Consider the following 22,657-nt stretch of genomic DNA (forward strand, 5'->3'; position numbering starts at 1 on the left):
AAATGCATGTCATTTTGGGGGTCCTTCACATGAAAAGGTTTGAGAACCACTGACACTAGTAGTCTCTCAAAAACAGACTAACTGAGCTCCAGTTAAGTGAAAAGGACCTTTTCTTTGACGATGGCTGGCCAGATTGCTGACATAGAAACATAGGTTTTTCAAAAAGTCTTAGAAGGATTCAAAAGACACTTATAGAATCGGATCAAAATTCAAATGTTCACGATTTAAAAAAAATAGCAGATCTACAAGCTCGCATCGCTGCACTCGGTGCCGCGCTGTGAGCTTGTAGATCTGCTATTTTTCAATAGTTAAAGCAAAAAATAATGATACACAATAATGTGTACCCGTTCTAAATGGGTTAAGAAGTGCTTTAAAGCTCCCTCTTTGTCAGAACAGGCTTCCTCTCCCTCTTCTTCTTCATCTTCTTCTTGTTGTCTTCCTTGTGGAAGATCCTTCCATCAGCCTGCTCCACCCACCTCACTCTGATGTCTGCTGGCGCCCCCTGGTGGTCCTTCACGTTCTGCTTCAACTGAGACACACAGAGCAGAGTGATTCTCATCAACACTGAGACACACAGAGCAGAGTGTTTCTCTTCAACAGTGTCTGGTCATCATCATGCTGTGTTATACATGGTCAGGGGTGGATTAGTACACACAGGCCCCCAGGGGCCCAAGAGCTCAGGGGGCCCTTAGCCAGAGCCTATAGCTCTGGTCCATAGCGTTATGGTACTGATCCCTTTTGCCAGCAGGAAAGGCTGCACACCCTCTCGTCTGTAGTAAAACATTAAAATATAGTTTTGCTACTCACCAAAACAAAGATGGCTTTAGGGAGTTGAAAGCCTACTTTCCTTAACTCGGAGCCCCCACCTCACGTCTAAAATACACTATTTAAGCAGAAAATAAAACATTTCACCGGAATTGCTATTGACAAGATTTGTAGAGGGCACAAGTGGAGTAGCTATAACATCCAGTGAAATATTTTCTTTTCTGGTCAAAAAGTGTATCTTATGGGGCGCCCGCTGGCCTGGTGGTCAAGGCGCATACCACATACTAGGCTATGATGCCTGCTGGCGTGGCCGGTTCGATTCCCGATCCGGATGACCTTTGCCACATGTCATTCCCCATCTCTCCCCCCATTTCCTGTCAGTCTATTGTCCTATCAATAAAGGCATAAAAAGCCCAAAAACAAATCTTATAAAAAAAAAAAAAAAAAAAAGTGTATCTTATAACCGTCTTTGTTTTGGTGAGTAGCTAAAGTATATTTTAATTTTTTGACTGTCTACAGACGAGAGGCTGAGCAACCTGGGCTACCGCGGCTGTGAGTGAAAGGGCTCATCGTTGACATAGCTTTAAGGAGAACTCCTAACACTATGGACCAGAGCTAGCCTGAGTCTGTATGTGAGTGGTCGCTGGTAAACTTTGTATTTGTTGTCAAATAAGTACTTAGTAATATGGCATAGCAGTGGCAGCCATTTTAGGGTGCCACAGACCGATATCCCATTCATTTCTTTCTAGCGCTATGGAATTTATGAAATGCAGTTTCAAAAAGTCCAGGTCCTTGTCAGAGTGGGGGATCCCCACAGTTCAAACATGATTGTTTTGGGGGGTTGCGGCCTAAAAAGGTTGATAACAAAACACTGTGGTAGATCATTCTAGTTTGAAATGACCAAACCTACCTATAATGACTGGTATTGTACCATTTTATATCGAGCATTGTGAGGACCAATTATATGAACATGTGGTTGAAAATGCAGTTAAGTTCTCCTTTAATTAATAATCCAGTTTGATTGTACCTGCTCCAAAATGACGTCCTGTACTGCAGGGTCGCTCACATCCAGGGAGGAGTTTATGGTCAGTTTCACTCTCAGCACTGGTTTCTCCACTGGAACATTGAAAAGTAACATTAATATAGTCTAATAAGTGAAATTAATGTATAATGTTCTCTTTGCCAAAGGGGGGATGATTTAAAAAAAAAAAAAAAAAAAAAAGATCAAATCCAAGCAGGCGTTGACACTTAGCCAGGGTTGCCCACCTTGCCCTGGCAGGTAAATAAAACTTTCAGGAATGTGGAGTTCTGGACTCCTACACAGAGAGGGCAATTCTTTCAACATAAGATGATGCATTCAAGTTCAGGAGAGTTTGGACAAGGCAATTCTCTTGAATGCTGCCTTCAGGTATGGCATGGAAAGAGGGTGCATTTCTTTCACCATAGTAAAAAGACGGATAAAAGTGCATGGGGCTCAAGCCCCCTGTGATGTCAATGTGTCCACATGCCTGCTGCTATGCCTTATAGCCAAAGTATGAGTTCTCAGTCATCACTTACCGCTGTAGCAGATGAAGGACTTTTTTAAGTTACAGTTCAAGTCTCCCCACTTGGACCCTCTGTCAAACACCATGGCAACACATGTGTCTGTTACACCACCGTTTGGATCCCCGTCCAGCCAGTGTCTGAACGAGGAGTTGCTCCCATCGGACCACTTCCAGGAGTCTCGGTACAGACCGATCCAGTAGTTCCCCCCAGGGTTGATGTTCTGGACCTCCTGGTACTCAGCCTGGTTCCTCACACTGGCCAGGTCGGTGTGTTTCTCCCTGCACTCCCTCTGGGCCTCGGCCCACGTAACGTCAGCTCTAACTCTGGCATATTTCTTCTCAGTTCCTGCATGTACGGGTTACACAATAAGGGTCATGGACATTTAAGACATGGAGTACTTAAAGGTGTATTCAGTGATAATGAAAGTGGCCGGGGGTCATCTTGTCACAGCGTGGAAATGTTTAGTTTTTTATAGATTTTCTACACCATTATAATCTTCTCGTTTTGATCGTTAGACCCAATCACTGAATATCGGTAGGCCTACGTCTCCAGCTTCAGGATATGTATGATACTGATTTACTACGAGACTGTGGCATTTTATGAGTTCAGTAGTTTACAATCTAGGCATTTAACAGACGTTCTTAATTCAGAGCGACTGTGGTTCTCAAAACTTTTATTTTGACCATCATAACTAAACATCATAATATAACTACGACCATACTCTACCCTGATTGGTCGAGGACTGGCTGGCAACCACTGAAAACTGAATCTAGCTATGCTCGCAACACGGGCCATGGTGGAAGTCCTTATATGGTCAGCACACATTCTAGTGAGGAGAATGAATGGAAAATGTACCAATTATATTTTTATTTGAATGAAATACAATCACTGAATATACCTTTAAGACATCCACAGGCGTCTTAACGTTTATCCCCCGTGGAGTGCCACGGTCCCGTTAAGATGCTCACAGACGTCCTACCTGGTTACCATGGTAACCCATAGCCCCCACGCTGTGGCGGCTGCTATAGTGAGCGAAAAAACTCAATATCCCATGATGCCTCGCGAAAGCCGCATCGGCTGACTTCCACTCCGCCATTCACCTCCATTCTATCTGGCTGCTGTAAAATGGCTTTTTCTCCGTTTGTTTTCCCACGTTGCTCGTTTGGTCGAAACAGCCCCGTTTTCTATTGACTATATCTGACTCATGGATCGCTGCGGTTGTATTTTTTTTCTTCTCCGCGTGAAAGAAGACACGTGGGCCGGCCGTGAACAGAAAAAAATCAGGTAAATAACATAGGATTTGATTATGGCAGTTAACCAACGTTTCATGGAAACCTCTGGCATAACATAAAGGCATAGAAAAAAAAACTTTCTCTATCAATTACTCACCCCAATGAGACTTGAATTCATGGATATTCTTAAGTTTTTTGTCGCGTTCCAAGGCCAATAATTTGATGAACTGCAATGGTTCCCTATGGAGACACAAGGAGTCTACTTTGTTCCCTATGGAGACACAAAGAGCCTGCTTTGTTCCCTATGGAGACACAAGGATCCTGCTTTGTTCCTTATGGGGAGACAAAGATTTGAATGTGATGAAAACTGAAAAATATCCATGAATTCCAGTCTCCATGGGGTGAGTCATCGATAGGGGGGAAAACGTTTTTTTTTTTTTTTTTTTTTTTTTTTGCGTGAACTTTGCCACCACTGCATCTCACCTGTGTGGTCGAAGCAGATGGCATGGTGTTTTCTTTCACAACTGCGATCATAAAACACACCACGGTTTATCATTGCACAAGGTCCACGACCGGCTGGTTCCCCAGGAGCCCATCTCCTGAACGTGCGTTCCCCTGCATCTTTGTAGAAGCGTTGGTCTGCCAGGGACCATCTCCAACTGTTGACATCGTTGTACAGGCCTATCCAGGCTACCTTAAAAGGACATGACACCACAGTGAAAAGTGAAATGTAAAATGTAAATTATTTTGTGGGGCACAAGGCCAAACTGAGGGGCCACGACGGCCGTGGCCTCCCAAGTCTCAATCTCAATTTAATTGGGGAAAAACAATGTCAGTTAATGAAAATAAGATACAAGAGGGAACAGACAAGTATAAATATTTACTGTAGTCTGGGAGTCCAGGGTACTGGTCAGTGTGTCAACGTCCTCCATGGTGTGTATAGTAGCCAGGTCAGTGAACTTGTCCCTGCAGTACTGCTGAGCATCTGTCCAGTTCATTTGGTCATTTACTAAATGGTACTGATGAGTGAGACATAAGGACACAGTCCACAGTCCTGGAGGACACAACACAACACATGATGAGAGAGACATGAGGACACAGTCCACAGTCCTGGAGGACACAACACAATACAACACAATATATGTTATTGTCTGCTACCACCATACGTTGTTTTAATAGCAATTATTATATTGATTGATTTGTCAATTCATCAAAACGTTTTGTTGTATCAGTGAATTGACACAATAGAATTCAAACACATTATTTTTTAATTATTAAACGGCTTGGTTGAATGCTTTGATTCTGATTGCGCCCAGCACAGCACAGCTGTTGTCCCTTCAGTCTGATAATCAGCCTGTCGGGACCTTTATTTCTCGATAACGACATTATCCCTTACATAATTTACTAAAGCGATTAGTTTGATTAACTGCCTTTTTGTCTGCATCTGAAAATGTCCATTTGGATTCAGTGAGGTCAAAGTAAAAGCAGACATGGGTAAACACTCTTAACTCCAGGACTGGTTTGGTCAGTGTTGGGGAAGTTAAAGTTACATGTAACTAAGTAACGTAACTAAGTTACATTTTGCTTTAACTTGCTGGTAACTGAGTTACATTCATATTTCTGTAACTTGTAACTCTGTAACTGAGATACTTTTTGGGTCATTTTTGGCTCAAGTTACAAGTTACAAGAAGTTACAAGCTACAAGTTACAAGTTATAATTTTACATTTAAGTTTTGTTAACTCTTTGAGCGCCAGCGCCCTCTAGGGGCCAAAGAATGCCAGCGCATCTCTCATAGGCGAGCGCTTTAGCTTCCAGGACTTCAGCTTCCAGGACCTGACGTCCTCACGTTCATGCACGGCATGGAAATGTCCCGGATGAAGATGCTAACAGAATGGCTATTCCCATTTTGTCATCTAAAAGATCATTTTTGGGCGATTTCGCCGTAAATAAACCTCGCGCCGCTTTCCTAAAACACAAAAAAGAGATATAAGCCTTTAAAGATGCGGTCTTTCATTGGATTAGGCGGAGATTGGCGATTGCGTTCGCAAATTACGGCCGGCCGGGACGTTGTTAGCTTTCGGCTAGTAGCTACAAAAATCAAGCCAGGCTTCAGAAGGCCTCTTATCATTTTATTCATTTAATTAAATAAAGCCGAACTACTTCGGGATCGGCACACTCGTGTACTCATCGGAAGCGGCGCCGAACATCGGGTGAACATTGGGGAGCTCAAAAATGTATTTTAAACCATTTTTAATGGAATATATCGTCGGACAGAGTAGAACGGCTAGCTGGCTAGCGGCTAGCGAGCCAGGACCACCCACGACTCTACAAGCAGCTCGGGGTAAGTGAATTAATAAAAAAAAGATTGTATTGGATTGAAATAAAGCCGAACTAGTTCGGGATCGGCACCAGATGAGTTAAGATTGATGATCAAATGTCATGAAACAGTTTAATAAATATATAGCAAAGGTGTAGCTATCACTATACAAGGCACTAGTCCTTTCCTATTTTTTTTTACAGTTAAGTTACAGTTTTACAAGAGATGTGATCAAATTGAAGATCAAATGTCATACAGTATCCTCAACAGATCCTCTTTTTTTGTGGAATTTTATTTTAGGAACACAGATGTTTACAAGGCATATTTCTGCTGGCATGTGTCTTTTTTTGTAGGATATTATATTTTGTTTCATGTACACCAAATGTACATTCTCAATTTAACGCTGGGGGAAAAAAAGTAACTCAAGTTACTCAAGTTTCTTTCTCTTTGTAACTTGAAACTTTATAAGTTACATTTCTCCAGGAGTATAACTTTAACTTGATTAAGTTACTGCCATGGTGAGTTACTTGTAACTGTACAAGTTACGCTTTCAAAGTAACTTCCCCAACACTGGGTTTGGTTCATATTTATGATAGAACAGCAGAGATATTAGCAGTTTGAAACAGCCAAGCAGACATCAGTCATATTAACATCAGTCATATTAACATCAGTCATATTAACATGAGTCATTAACAGTGATATTAAAGGAGTAGTTCACCCCCAAAATGACTTTTTTTCTATTGATTAGTCACGCCATGGAGAGTAGAGTTCAATAATATTTTTTGGTTTTTGTCACATTTCTAAGACAAAAATTTGATTCGAGTAAATTTACCCCCATTGATTCCGGATGGTGACCCGTTTCAAAACGGGTCACCATCCGGAACGAATGGGGGTAAATTTATTGTTATCACATTTTTGTCTTAGGAATGCGACAAAAAACTAAAAATATTATTGAACTCTAGTCTCCATGGCGTGACTAATCAATAGAAAAAAAGTCATTTTAGGGGTGAACTACTCCTTTAACAGTCATAAATAAGACTATAGCAGCACTTACCTGTTATGGTCACAACACCCAACAGAGCTTGTGTCTTCATTCTCCTCTCCACCTCTGTCTCTCTACAGGTGACTGTAGTACTGTGTATACAAGGCTTAGCATCAAGCTATTTAGACCATTGGAGCGTCATGGATTCACTTGGGTGACCATTTTCCTACTTGTTTGTTTAAGAGCTATACATTCAAAACATTCAAAGTGCTGCAGGCTCATGAGACACGAAGGGACATGCAAACATTTACCTCTAACGTACAGGCGAAACCTCTGCACATAATGGGCCAAGCAAGAAGTGCGAAGCCCCTATTATGTTTCAGTACAATTATTCTTCTGCCGTTTTACAATTAATCACGTTATTATCTCTATGGTGCTGTAGTTTTTTACAAAACTGGGCCATATGGTAGAGGGCTATGTCAAGGGTCAGTGAGTGAATGTAGCCTATGACCATTGGCCAAAGGGTGGCGCTGTAGTGAGCAATTGAGTGCAAAACTTTGAACAGGTACAACTCATGCCCTGTTTGACCTACAGCCACAAAACATTGATACACATCTGCATCTCCTGTTCCTCAAGGGTGTGTGAGTAGTCCTTACTTATTCACAGCATACACTAATGACTGTACCAGCAGTGATCCTAGTGTTTCCTATAGGATATATTATGTTTTCTGTTGACATGGTCATTTTGGGTCTTATGGTTGAAGACACAGACACCTCTGTTTAAGAGCAGGAGGTAAACAGCTTTGTACAGTGGTGTGAGGACCATCACCTCACTGTGAATAGAAGAAAAAAAAAACAGAAGAAATGTTTTTTGCTCCAGGTCATGTGGGGGACCACACTCCATTAGTCATAAACAATGTCAATATTGCTCAGGTGGATTCATATAAATACTTGGGCGAGCATATCGACAGTAAGCTATCCTGGGGTGTCCATGTTTTTTTTAGTTTTTTAGTTCTTTTTTTTATCCCACGGTTTTTGCAACCCATTTTTCTCACCCAGTGCCAACTACCTAACCTGTAGTCCTGGTTTCCGCTCTCCCCCTGCCGCGCCAGGGGAATTGGGGAGCACCCGGCTGGCTAGGGGGAGGTAGTATAGAAACCACGACTACGGCATGTTTTTGTGAGGGCATCTACCCTAGGTGACATGGTGAGAACATGCAAACTCCACACAGAGTTGGGATGTCCATGTTAATCATGTTTGTACCAAGATCCAGCAGCGACTTCACTTTCTCCGTAGGCTCAGGGTGTTTGGTTTCCAGCAGAGAGTGATGTTGCTTTTCTATCATGCTGTGATTTTGGGGTGACATACTTTGGGCTGTCACGATTAATTGTCACTGAAATAATTGCGATTGACGGCTTGTAGGCACATGGCAGATATGATATGATATTATGTGGCAGATATGACACATAACCTAAATATACAAAGAAATTACTTACATATTTGACAACGTTATACTTGAAAAAGAACATTGATAGTGGGAATAGCCGATCCACAAACTTGTAGATCTGCTATTTCCACTATTTTTGATAATGTTTGGAAAAAAATCGAATGTAAACGATTATGACTATTATGACAAAATAATTGCGATTATATCAAATAATTGCGATTAGACGATTATGTAATAATTGTGACAGCCCTAGCAAAGGTCATCAAGATCGCGACTCCAACCTGCGACGTTGCAAGGGCTGGATTAGCAGCCTAGGTGTCTGGACCACTACCCTGTGGCCCATGTTGTGATTGAAAGTATCTTTCATTATGCAATTTGTGTTTGGTTTGGTCATTTGACGGTGAGGTCAAAAGCACAAATCAATGATAGATTAGCTGGCATTGCATTGAAGGTGATGGGTGTAAGGGAGCAGAACCCCACCCTTCAAACAATCTGCAAGGAAAGTGTAATTAGGAAAGCTGAGAAAATAATTGCTGACCCATCTCTCATGTCCTGTACTCAGAATATGAACTGCTAACCTCTGGCAGACGTTACAGAGTCCAGTGAAAAATAAAAGATATCTGAATAGAAACAAATACTAATTTATTCCCATATCCGTTACTCTGTTAAACTCAGGCCGTCTATAATGTAGTGTAATGTAGGCTATTGTAATGTAATGTATGCACTTTAACTGTATGTTTAACTGTGTTAACATTCATATATAGAATGTAGTGTAATGTAGGCTATTGTAATGTAATGTATGCACTTTAACTGTATGTTTAACTGTGTTAACATTCATATATAGAATGTAGTGTAATGTAGGCTATTGTAATGTAATGTATGCACTTTAACTGTATGTTTAACTGTGTTAACATTCATATATAGAATGTAGTGTAATGTAGGCTATTGTAATGTAATGTATGCACTTTAACTGTATGTTTAACTGTGTTAACATTCATATATAGAATGTAGTGTAATGTAGGCTATTGTAATGTAATGTATGCACTTTAACTGTATGTTTAACTGTGTTAACATTCATATATAGAATGTAGTGTAATGTAGGCTATTGTAATGTAATGTATGCACTTTAACTGTATGTTTAACTGTGTTAACATTCATATATAGAATGTAGTGTAATGTAGGCTATTGTAATGTAATGTATGCACTTTAACTGTATGTTTAACTGTGTTAACATTCATATATATAATGTAGTGTAATGTAGGCTATTGTAATGTAATGTATGCACTTTAACTGTATGTTTAACTGTGTTAACATTCATATATAGAATGTAGTGTAATGTAGGCTATTGTAATGTAATGTATGCACTTTAACTGTATGTTTAACTGTGTTAACATTCATATATAGAATGTAGTGTAATGTAGGCTATTGTAATGTAATGTATGCACTTTAACTGTATGTTTAACTGTGTTAACATTCATATATAGAATGTAGTGTAATGTAGGCTATGTAATGTAATGTATGCACTTTAACTGTATGTTTAACTGTGTTAACATTCATATATATAATGTAGTGTAATGTAGGCTATTGTAATGTAATGTATGCACTTTAACTGTATGTTTAACTGTGTTAACATTCATATATATAATGTAGTGTAATGTAGGCTATTGTAATGTAATGTATGCACTTTAACTGTATGTTTAACTGTGTTAACATTCATATATAGAATGTAGTGTAATGTAGGCTATTGTAATGTAATGTATGCACTTTAACTGTATGTTTAACTGTGTTAACATTCATATATATAATGTAGTGTAATGTAGGCTATTGTAATGTAATGTATGCACTTTAACTGTATGTTTAACTGTGTTAACATTCATATTGTCACGGCTGGCTCAAGCAGTAACAAAACGAAGGGGAGAGGAGACATGGCAAAAGTGTAACAAAGTGTATTTATTAAAGATAGGCCTAGGACAATAAACCTAAATAAGGTTGTCAACAGCAACCAAGGCAAAAAGGATCCTATGAAGTGTGGAGTCAGTGATCAGTGGTGTAAATGTGGATGAGTGGAACATGGTGTAGTGCAGGGTGTTGGATGGAAAGTAAAGCTAGAACTAACTAAACATAACAGAACAAGGGCATGGCGCAAAGGCTGGTGGAGACATCTGCCTCCTCCGGATCTCTCCTTCAGAATGGCATGGGCTGGCTTTTTATAGACTCCTGGAGGCACCGGGCCCAGGTGCTCTCCAATGAGCCATTAGCCCAACGAGCCAATGAGGCCCCACCCAGCTCACCTATTAGGACACAGTTAAGCAAGGCAGGCACACCTCTAATGACCGACTAAATGTGTGGGGCATCACAATATATAGAATGTAGTGTAATGTAGGCTATTGTAATGTAATGTTTGCACTTTAACTGTATGTTTAACTGTGTTAACATTCATATATAGAATGTAGTGTAATGTAGGCTATTGTAATGTAATGTATGCACTTTAACTGTATGTTTAACTGTGTTAACATTCATATATATAATGTAGTGTAATGTAGGCTATTGTAATGTAATGTATGCACTTTAACTGTATGTTTAACTGTGTTAACATTCATATATATAATGTAGTGTAATGTAGGCTATTGTAATGTAATGTATGCACTTTAACTGTATGTTTAACTGTGTTAACATTCATATATATAATGTAGTGTAATGTAGGCTATTGTAATGTAATGTATGCACTTTAACTGTATGTTTAACTGTGTTAACATTCATATATATAATGTAGTGTAATGTAGGCTATTGTAATGTAATGTATGCACTTTAACTGTATGTTTAACTGTGTTAACATTCATATATAGAATGTAGTGTAATGTAGGCTATTGTAATGTAATGTATGCACTTTAACTGTATGTTTAACTGTGTTAACATTCATATATAGAATGTAGTGTAATGTAGGCTATTGTAATGTAATGTATGCACTTTAACTGTATGTTTAACTGTGTTAACATTCATATATAGAATGTAGTGTAATGTAGGCTATTGTAATGTAATGTATGCACTTTAACTGTATGTTTAACTGTGTTAACATTCATATATAGAATGTAGTGTAATGTAGGCTATTGTAATGTAATGTATGCACTTTAACTGTATGTTTAACTGTGTTAACATTCATATATAGAATGTAGTGTAATGTAGGCTATTGTAATGTAATGTATGCACTTTAACTGTATGTTTAACTGTGTTAACATTCATATATAGAATGTAGTGTAATGTAGGCTATTGTAATGTAATGTATGCACTTTAACTGTATGTTTAACTGTGTTAACATTCATATATAGAATGTAGTGTAATGTAGGCTATTGTAATGTAATGTATGCACTTTAACTGTATGTTTAACTGTGTTAACATTCATATATAGAATGTAGTGTAATGTAGGCTATTGTAATGTAATGTATGCACTTTAACTGTATGTTTAACTGTGTTAACATTCATATATAGAATGTAGTGTAATGTAGGCTATTGTAATGTAATGTATGCACTTTAACTGTATGTTTAACTGTGTTAACATTCATATATAGAATGTAGTGTAATGTAGGCTATTGTAATGTAATGTATGCACTTTAACTGTATGTTTAACTGTGTTAACATTCATATATAGAATGTAGTGTAATGTAGGCTATTGTAATGTAATGTATGCACTTTAACTGTATGTTTAACTGTGTTAACATTCATATATAGAATGTAGTGTAATGTAGGCTATTGTAATGTAATGTATGCACTTTAACTGTATGTTTAACTGTGTTAACATTCATATATAGAATGTAGTGTAATGTAGGCTATTGTAATGTAATGTATGCACTTTAACTGTATGTTTAACTGTGTTAACATTCATATATAGAATGTAGTGTAATGTAGGCTATTGTAATGTAATGTATGCACTTTAACTGTATGTTTAACTGTGTTAACATTCATATATATAATGTAGTGTAATGTAGGCTATTGTAATGTAATGTATGCACTTTAACTGTATGTTTAACTGTGTTAACATTCATATATATAATGTAGTGTAATGTAGGCTATTGTAATGTAATGTTTGCACTTTAACTGTATGTTTAACTGTGTTAACATTCATATATATAATGTAGTGTAATGTAGGCTATTGTAATGTAATGTATGCACTTTAACTGTATGTTTAACTGTGTTAACATTCATATATTGATTAATTGATTATTTTAATAGACAAAACAGGAGAACAGTACAAGTATTTTCAATACAATTTAAATGTAGTACAGTATAAGTATGCGATAAGGTCTTGCTGCGCGGTCATTATGGCTTATATGGACACTTCGGGCTGATAATTCCGCTCGGCTCCGCCTCGGGGAATTATTACCCCGTCGTGTCCATGTAAGCCATAATGACCGCGCAGCAAGACCTTATAGCACGTATTACCCGGCTAATACATAAAATTAATAATTTGACTCAAAACTAAAATCAAAACAAAGTGTTTCCTTGTTTACAGACGGCTGAAAGTGCGTCCCCCCGAGCGCAACACGGTCGCCTTGGAAAACAAGGAAGTGCTGATCAAATTGAATCCATTTCTGTTACTGCGTCGTCTATTTCTCGCCTCAAATGTTTTTAAAGACATTCTTCAGAGCAACGTTTGGTTGTAAATGTCGCTGTGTGTTTGTTTACATGGCTGACATGTTGGATACAGCAAGAAATCCACGCAGTACAGCCTGAATACAGCAGCTGCTATGAGCCTTTGATTAGGCAGCGGTGAATTATAGAGCGGAGCGGTCATTATACGCTCATAATTCACCGCTGATTTCAGCGCTCGACCAATCAGAATCAAGCATTCAACCAAGCCGGGTAATAAGTACAGTTAAACACCCTTCCTAAAGGAACATCCCAAATAAGACCTTTTACAGTCTTTTTTACATTGGGATACAGTAGGAGACTAGCAGCACTTACCTGTTATGGTCACAATACACAACAGAGCTTGTGTCTTCATTCTCCAGTCCTCCTCTCTACTTATAGCATTAAAGGAGTAGTTCACCCCCAAAATGACTTTTTTCCTATTGATTACTCTCGCCATGGAGACTTGAGTTCAATGATATTTCTTTGTATTTGTATTTGTACTTTGTATTACAGTTAATTTACCCCCGTTGATTCCAGATCTGGTAAATTTACAGTAATCAAATTATTTTCTTAGGAATGCGACAAATACAAGTACAAGAACAGCAAAAAAACAAAACTACAAGAACAGCTTATGTATACAAGTATACATTGTGTCAGTATGTGTACAGTAAGTGTACAGTATGTATACAAGTACAGCTTATGTTTTTATGGAAACAGCACGTCATGAGACCTTTGAAAAGAAATGAACACAAGTTATCCAATCAGGGGAGAGAGCACTTATTTATTTGTTTCATCACTTACAAGTTCACTTGTTTATCTTGTAGTGCATCTTGTTTATCTTGTAGTGTATCCATCCATGTGTATCACAGCATATCAATTTATTGTTATTTACTAAAGTTGACTCATCAAGTCGATGCATTTATCACATGGGAATAATGATGTACAAAATAATATATTGTATTTTATTTTTATAATAAGTCCAATATTAATTATTTCCCATCAAACTTAAACATAGTGTGTGATTACCTCAGCAGTTAGTAACCAATTTCAACCAATCTTGTTATGTGATTATTCCCATATTCATTATGGAGACACTAGAGGGTGCTGTTACTCTGCTCAATCTAACCACAAACATTCTCCTTTTTAAACATTCCAAAACATGCATCTGAAAACATTTGAGAGTACAGGCACTGCAGTGCCAGCAACAAACTAGATTCATAGCCTACTGCCTTGTGACAGTGTGTGACTCCCTGTTGTTGCATTTAGATCCTGCATCTCTCTTGCATATGATGCTAATGTTCTAAATATCATGTATATACCTGCTTTCGCATAAGCTATCTGTTTACACACATTTAAATGTTTTATTTAACCTGTTTGTGTCTTTCCCTTTTCTCTCACTCTTTCTCAATGCTCTCTTCCTGGAACAGCGAGTGGCAGATGGACTGTAAAGGAGCACTTCACCCATTTTCAACGTATATTCATATAATTGGCTCTTTTACTGTTTTATTTATTATTTATTTATTTGTGCTACTGCCATCAAAAAGTAGCTTACCTTTGCGATGTAATAGAAAATTATCTATGTATTATTTCCCAATAATATTTCTCTGTGTCTCAGAGGAGGGCCGTGGACAGTTCAGAAACCTGTCTACTCACTCCGTGTCTCAGAGGAGGGCTGTGGACAGTTCAGAAACCTGTCTACTCACTCTGTGTCTCAGAGGAGGGCTGTGGACAGTTCAGAAACCTGTCTACTCACTCTGTGTCTCAGAGGAGGGCTGTGGACAGTTCAGAAACCTGTCTACTCACTCCGTGTCTCAGAGGAGGGCTGTGGACAGTTCAGAAACCTGTCTACTCACTCTGTGTCTCAGAGGAGGGCTGTGGACAGTTCAGAAACCTGTCTACTCACTCTGTGTCTCAGAGGAGGGCTGTGGACAGTTCAGAAACCTGTCTACTCACTCCGTGTCTCAGAGGAGGGCTGTGGACAGTTCAGAAACCTGTCTACTCACTCTGTGTCTCAGATGATGATGTCATTGGGGACTCCCTTTTTTGCAGGTCTTTCAGTCTGTGTGTATCAAAAACTTGGTTAAGGCAAGACCCTCCCACGGAAGCTTGTGAGTGGCTGCGCGGTGCCGCAAGTCAGGGGGACGAAGATTTACTATTCTGGCCCCCTGGTTTACAACTTCGGCTCAAGAGGACTTCGCAGCGCTCGACGCGGCGACTCGCTCGCTTTAGCTCGCTTGGCAGTGTCTCACGTGGCTCAAGTCCGCTTGAGACGGCCACGCTTCCGTTGTCTCCACCTCAACCAAGGTGCTTTTTTGACACACGTGGACTGAAAGACCTGTAAAAAAGGGACTCCCGATCGATCGGTATTGGTAGGCAGGTTTCTGAACTGTCCATCACAGCCCACCAATGAGACACAAAGTGAGTCGATGGAAACGTCTCCATGTTATAATTAACATTCTAAAAGGCTAGTTCCATTCCTTGATTCTGATTGGCTGGTTTCCCTTTAATTGCTCTGGTATGTGAGACTATAACCCACACCTTTAATCAGTTTATATCAAACCCAGGTGCGTTATTTCTTTCCACAGTGTTGTGAAGCTAGACTAGAGAACTTGATTGCAAGTAACAGGTGTGTTGTTTCTGCAGCCTGGCTGAGAACTACTTTCTTGTAGCTGGGGACTACTTTCTTGCAGAGCAGACCTTATAGTGAATTATTAGTGACATAGAACAGTTTTAATTGGTACATGTCTATGATTTTTCATGTTGCCATATTGTAACCGTTTTAGAAAAGCAATAAGCCACGCAAGGCTTGTGTTTACCTGTATTTTACACCGGCTGAGAGGGTTGGAGACACTCGGCTGCGTCTCGTGTCTCCCTATGCCTCACAGCCGGTGTAAAATACCAGGTAACCACTCGCCTCTTGTGGCTTATTGCTTCATAAGCGAGGACCAGTTACACGAAGGTTGAAAATTCTGCTTTAAACTTTAAGTGGTTTTAAAGCTCCCGCTTTGTCAGAACAGGCTTCCTCTCCCTCTTCTTCTTCTTCTTCTTCTTGTCTTCCTTGTGGAAGATCCTTCCATCAGCCTGCTCCACCCACCTCACTCTGATGTCTGCTGGCGCCCCCTGGTGGTCCTTCACGTTCTGCTTCAACTGAGACACACAGAGAAGAGGATCAATTCACGTTTTATTTGCCGAGCTTCATCCAGTACCATTTAAACACTCTATAATTGGTCAAACTGACCTGGAAATAACTTTTAGTATTTTTTTCACTCTTTACCAAGTCTCCTTGCCAAAAAATAGCCGATCTACAAGCTCAGATCTGCTATTCTTTGGCAAACGATCGGCTCCAGGATAATGGATGTTAGGGATATTTTGATTATCGCGATAATATCGTAAATCGCAGTTTATTTGGTCACAATAATCGTGACATGACATTTTCATATCCTCCCATCCTTAGTACTGCTACTACGAGCGGGAGCCAGACTGTGCAAAGCCACCACAGAACTCTCTGGGAAAAAAGTGGAGAAAGTCACTTGCTCCGGCTAAGACGATGAGACGAGGCTTGGGCAGTAACATCTAAATAAGTTGAGCTGAGCAGCAGGGGATGTCATGACTGTCCCTGATCACTGCCGCCACCAGGAATAAATTGTTCTGGTTGAAGAAGAAGGCTGTTCCTTTTTTTGTTAAGCCATTTCAGTCTGATAGCTCTGTATCTCAGAGGAGGGCTGTGGACAGTTCAGAAACCTGCCTAGTGCCTACACTGATCATCACTGGCGATTCCAGGCTTTTAGAAAGTACAGCCTTTCTCTTACTGGAGATAGAAGCCATTGTTCTTTCATTAAAAAGAAAAAAGTTTGAATTTGTGTTTGAAATGACCAAAAGTGCCTAGTGATGTCACTGGGTTTCTGAACTGTCCACAGCCCTCCTGAGTAGACAGAAATGGTTCCATAGGCTATTATAACCAGCTGAGGACTAATTATATGAGCTTGAAAATGGGTGAAGTTCTCCTTTAATTAATAATCCAGTTTGATTCTACCTGCTCCAAAATGGCGTCCTGTACTGCAGGGTCGCTCACATCCAGGGAGGAGTTTATGGTCAGTTTCACTCTCAGCACTGGTTTCTCCTCTGGAACATTGAAAAGAAACATTAGATTTATTTTTGTTTGTTGTATTGTAAACTTATGTTTGTGTATTGTAAACTTATGTCTCCATATATGGAGATATGATGACATCACACAGTCCTCAGCCGATGATGTGGCGTGATGTCATCATATCTCCATATATGGAGACATAAGTTGCTCATGCCCAAATATGGGCTGGTGAGGTCAGACTTAGTGTGATGCGTAGGTTATCTCCATATATGGAGATTCAACTTCAATGAGTAACCATGGCAAACTGTCAACTGCCCGTATGTCTTGATAATTGGTAAAACAAACTTTTGGCCTATTTGTGGAGATAAGCGACCAACGGTCGCTTATCTCCCGATTAGGGAGTCTTACTGGTTTGTTGTTGTTGATGTTGATGTTGATGTTGATTGATTAGAGTTCAATAAATATTCTTCAACCAGTATAACAAAGTGATTCTTTTGTACTTGTATAATCCTTCCTTATTCCTTATTTCTCTTGACAAATCCACAGTTAACATCCATATACCTTTGCCCTCACTTATCTCATCCTAGATTTCCTTTTTATACTGACAAATACAATCAGTTAAGAACTGAGACTGATTCTAAACATTACAAATTAATATTAAGTATACACATATACATCAATTTAGGGGTCCTTGACATGAAAACGCTGCAGTAGAAATACATTCAGGACCCCCAAAAAAACGTTGAACCGCAGCATTTTATAGCGAAAGTAAGTGTGAGTTACAGGGCCGGACTGGGACATAAATTGGGCCCTGGTATCTTGGCCCAGACCGGCCCACCACAACCGAACATAGAAGATCTATAAGCCCACAACACATTGAGGCAGTGGCCCGTTGTGGGCTTGTATGCTGTTCAATGTTTGGGTGGGACTACTGAGCCACAGTAGCCTGTGATTGGGCTACTAGGCTGGTATTGGTCAGATTAGTGGGGCGGTTAACCAAACCAATTGTGCATTTTATGACAGAAGCATGAAACTTTCTACAGTGTTTCTATATACTATGAAGTTTGTTTTCAGACGTGGAACCACTTCTGAATTGACCTCTGCGGCCCCCGAAATCCAAGATGTCCGTCCAAAAAAGTGTTTTTACCTTTATAACTCCAAATGCATTGATTTTAAGACCCATAAATGTATTAAAGTTGAATATAAAATCCGGCATTGCGGACATTTTGGTACCAGGTACGTGTCTGTATCTATTTCAGTTCTTGAGATACAGCATATAGGTACACCTGAGTCTGTAAAAGTACCTATATGTTGTATCTCAAAAACTGTAATAGATACAGACACATACTTGGTACCAAAATATCCGCAATGCCCAACTTTATATTCAACTATAATATGTTTATGGGTCTTAAAACCAATGCTTTTGGAGTTATAAAGGGAAAAACACTTTTTTGGACGGACATCTTGGATTTGTATTTATTTATTTGTTTATTTAGACGGGACAATGCATATTAATGAACACTACATGAATGCAATGTAAATACACCGGAATTAGCAAGAATGCTAAATTTCATCCGTAGTCCCCACATGAAGACAAAAATTTCAGGGGCCGCCATCTTTGATTTTCAAGTGGCTCGGCTTCTTAAATCAAAGAGTGGCCTCCAAAGATGATGTGTACCAATTTTCACGCTTGTATCACCGAGTGAACGATTGCTCTTATTATTTCCTGTACTATGAGGCAAGACTCCTGATCAAGATCTAATTCTTCATTGTCAGTTCCTTCATTGTCAAATTAGTTTTTGTACCAAGCTGCACAGGCACATCCATATGCTCCACTTCAGTAAAGCCCTCTTTTATGACAGAGACAATGCCCTATACTGCACTGGTTTACACTTGCCTGTAAGTGGAAACCAGTGCACAAACTGTTCCAAGCATCTGGCCTGAAGAGGTTCTTAAGTTTAAAGCTGGGGGACCAACCTGCCTTCTACCATGTGCCAGCCACAATTCATTGGTGAGGGCTTTGGATCCCCTTGTTGATAGTGGGTCCTCACTGTATACTTAAATCAGATTTTGCTGCTATAATGTTGAGTGAATTTCCAAACGTATTACTGCTAATGTGGTAGTGAAATGAAAATGCAAGTAGCAAAGCAAATTGATGCTGGCAAAAGTGATAATGAATATAATTGTCTTTGGGTGTGATGGAGGATATGGCTGATTCTGTGTGTGCAGTCATACCTGGTTGTCAGGGGGCCAAAGCTGATATTGACTTGACTTAAGATAACACCTCCTGGTTGTATTCTCACAAATCAGTACTGACCATTTATTTTAAATTTGCTGCAATAATGTTGAGCAAAGTTGCATTTGTAAATGTACTGCTAATGTGGTATTGTAATGAAAATGCAGGTAGCAAAGCTAATATTAGTTGATGCTGGCAAGAGTAAGGGTCAATATTATTTCAAGAGCATGATGCCCTGGTTTGCTGCTTATGATCACAGACATGAGACAGTTATAAACCTACAATGAAGGTGTTTGTGCAACCTTGGCAGAGGATACCAGATCATGTTTTGGACTGACACATGATGATGAAGACAGCAAGAATCAAAAGATATCACATCTTCCAATAGGACAATGTTTATGATCTAGTGTCTCTGACAACTGGTGATGTTGATTCAGAAGATACACTGAAGGACCTTGGAAATGCTGCAGTCTGGCAAGAAAATTATCACTTAATTTGTTGGGAACCAACTGGTCACAAAGAATAAAGACTTCCACGACAGCCTCTCCAGAAACATCCTCAAGCCTCTACAGTGCAGAGTGCTCTCACTGCCAGTTCACTATAGGAAAAAAGAGAGCCTGGAAATTGTTCCAGTCCTCAACTTCTCCATAACTTTGGTGAGGATGAAGTACCAAGTACAGCTACTATCTCATTGGCAGTTTGTATGCACACTCTATGACCCCAACTCAACAGCAAATCAATTCATGCAGTTTCTGTGGCCTGTTTTGAAAACTGAAAGCCAATATTGATACAATGCCGCCAACAAGTGATGCCCTGACTCTGCACATCATGAGGACCCGCTATCAACAAGGGTATCCAAAGCCCTCACCAATGAATTGTGGCTGGCACATGGTAGAAGGCAGGTTGGTCCCCCAGCTTTAAACTTAAGAACCTCTTCAGGCCAGATGCTTGGAACAGTTTGTGCACTGGTTTCCACTTACAGGCAAGTGTAAACCAGTGCAGTACTATAGGGCATTGTCTCTGTCATAAAAGAGGGCTTTACTGAAGTGGAGCATATGGATGTGCCTGTGCAGCTTGGTACAAAAACTAATTTGACAATGAAGAAACTGACAATGAAGAATTAGATCTTGATCAGGAGTCTTGCCTCATAGTACAGGAAATAATAAGAGCAATCGTTCACTCGGTGATACAAGCGTGAAAATTGGTACACATCATCTTTGGAGGCCACTCTTTGATTTAAGAGGCCGAGCCACGTGAAAATCAAAGATGGCGGCCCCCGAAATCCAAGATGTCGGTCCAAAAAAGTGTGTTTTCCTTTATAACTCCAAAAGCATTGGTTTTAAGACCCATAAACATATTATAGTTGAATATAAAGTTGGGCATTGCGGATATTTTGGTACCAAGTATGTGTCTGTATACTAACTATTACAGTTTTTGAGATACAACATATAGGTACTTTTACAGACTCAGGTGTACCTATATGCTGTATCTCAAGAACTGAAATGGATACAGACACGTACCTGGTACCAAAATGTCCGCAATGCCTGATTTCATATTCAACTTTAATACATTTATGGGTCTTAAAATCAATGCATTTGGAGTTATAAAGGTAAAAACACTTTTTTGGACGGACATCTTGGATTTCGGGGGCCGCAGAGGTCAATTCAGAAGTGGTTCCACGTCTGAAAACAAACTTCATAGTATATAGAAACACTGTAGAAAGTTTCATGCTTCTGTCATAAAATGCACAATACCTTCTATATCATGAGCTTAACAGCCCCACTAGATAATAGACAAGCCAGTGGGCCAATCATGTGATGTCTCTCTGCTCTGTGGGCCGGTGCTGCTGAAGGATTGGCCCTCTCCACTTAGCGTCCGCCCAGCCTAAACATTACTGTACTTTTTTTTTTTTAGGACAGGACCACTGGCCCACTTGTATAGTCGGCCCACCGGGCATATGCCCGGTATGCCAGTTGCCCAGTCCACCCCTGGTGAGTTTATCAGTCATCACTTACCGCTGTAGCAGATGAAGGAAGCTTTGTTGTTACACCCCCAGTCTCCCCACTTGGACCCTCTGTCAAACAGCATGGCAACACACGTCCCCATCAGACCATCGTTTGGTTCCCCGTTGCTCCAGTGTCTGAACGAGGAGCTGCTCCCATCGGACCACTTCCAGGAGTGCCGGTGCAGACCGATCCAGAAGTGCCAATTATGGTTCACGGCCTTCTGGATGTCCTGTAACTCAGCCTGGTTCCTCACACTGGCCAGGTCGGTGTGTTTCTCCCTGCACAACCTCTGGGCCTCGGACCACGACAGTGACTCTTTAACAAGGACATGTTTCCTTGTCTGATCTGAAAGTATAAACTACAGTCAGTTCCACAAGTGGTGGGCTGTCAGGGCTAGCAAAGCCTTCTCTGCTAGCCCTGCACTTGCCTGATGAAGACATTTATAATTAATAATATATATTTATTTTTCATTGTAATTTATTTCGCTGCTTTCATTGTCTGTCTGTCTCTCACTCAGTCAGGCTGGGCACACTGCTTCCACTAGGGCGAGCGTCTAAAAAAGCAATCAGGTGTTTTCTTGTGTTGTCTCTGGGTAAGAATGAGACTTTCAGAAGCTCAGTTGAATGCCTGCTGCCTTTGAAGTGAATGGGCAATATATTTATTATTGGCTGGTTCTTTAACCAATCAAATTTAGAATTTTCCCTCCTGGGCGTATTCTTTCAGATAGGGAGACTTTCTAGCTAGTCCAAAATATCCCAGCCCTGTGAATAAATATTGTCCAATGAGAAAAGAGGGTAACACTTTATAATAACTATCTGTTATAAGCAGTTAATAGACCATTAACAAACTATTAGTTAATGAGTTATTAATGCCTTGTTAAGCATTTGTTAATAGTTAGTTAAGGATTATTAACAAGACCCTATAAACAGTTAATAGATCATTTATAAACCATTTATTAATGATGTATTAATGTCTTGTTCAATATTTGTTAACAGTTAGTTAAGGAGTTATAACTATGCCTTGTAAATATTGAATGTATTATGAACAAGCTATTAGTAAATCACTTACTAATAGCTAGTTAAGTATTTGTCAATAGTTTGTATGTAACTATTCCTAATTTACTCATTTTAGTAAATGAGGAGTAGTTGCAACTTTATAATAACGTCCCAATAACATATATAAAGTATTAACAAATACTTAACTCATGTTAGTAAATGAGGAGTAGTTTCAACTTTAGAATAACGTCCCAATAGCATATATAAACTATTAAAAAATATTAACTACAGATCAATTGTTAATGATTTGATTAACATCTACTAATATAAGAGACACTTCACAACAGAAAATGGGGGTACAGAAAATGTGATTTTATTATTTCCACAATAAACAAACATACAAGCTGAAAAATTACTGA

Source organism: Nannobrachium achirus (assembly GCF_963921795.1).
Source record: "Nannobrachium achirus genome assembly, chromosome: 9".
Lineage (NCBI taxonomy): Eukaryota > Metazoa > Chordata > Actinopteri > Myctophiformes > Myctophidae > Nannobrachium > Nannobrachium achirus.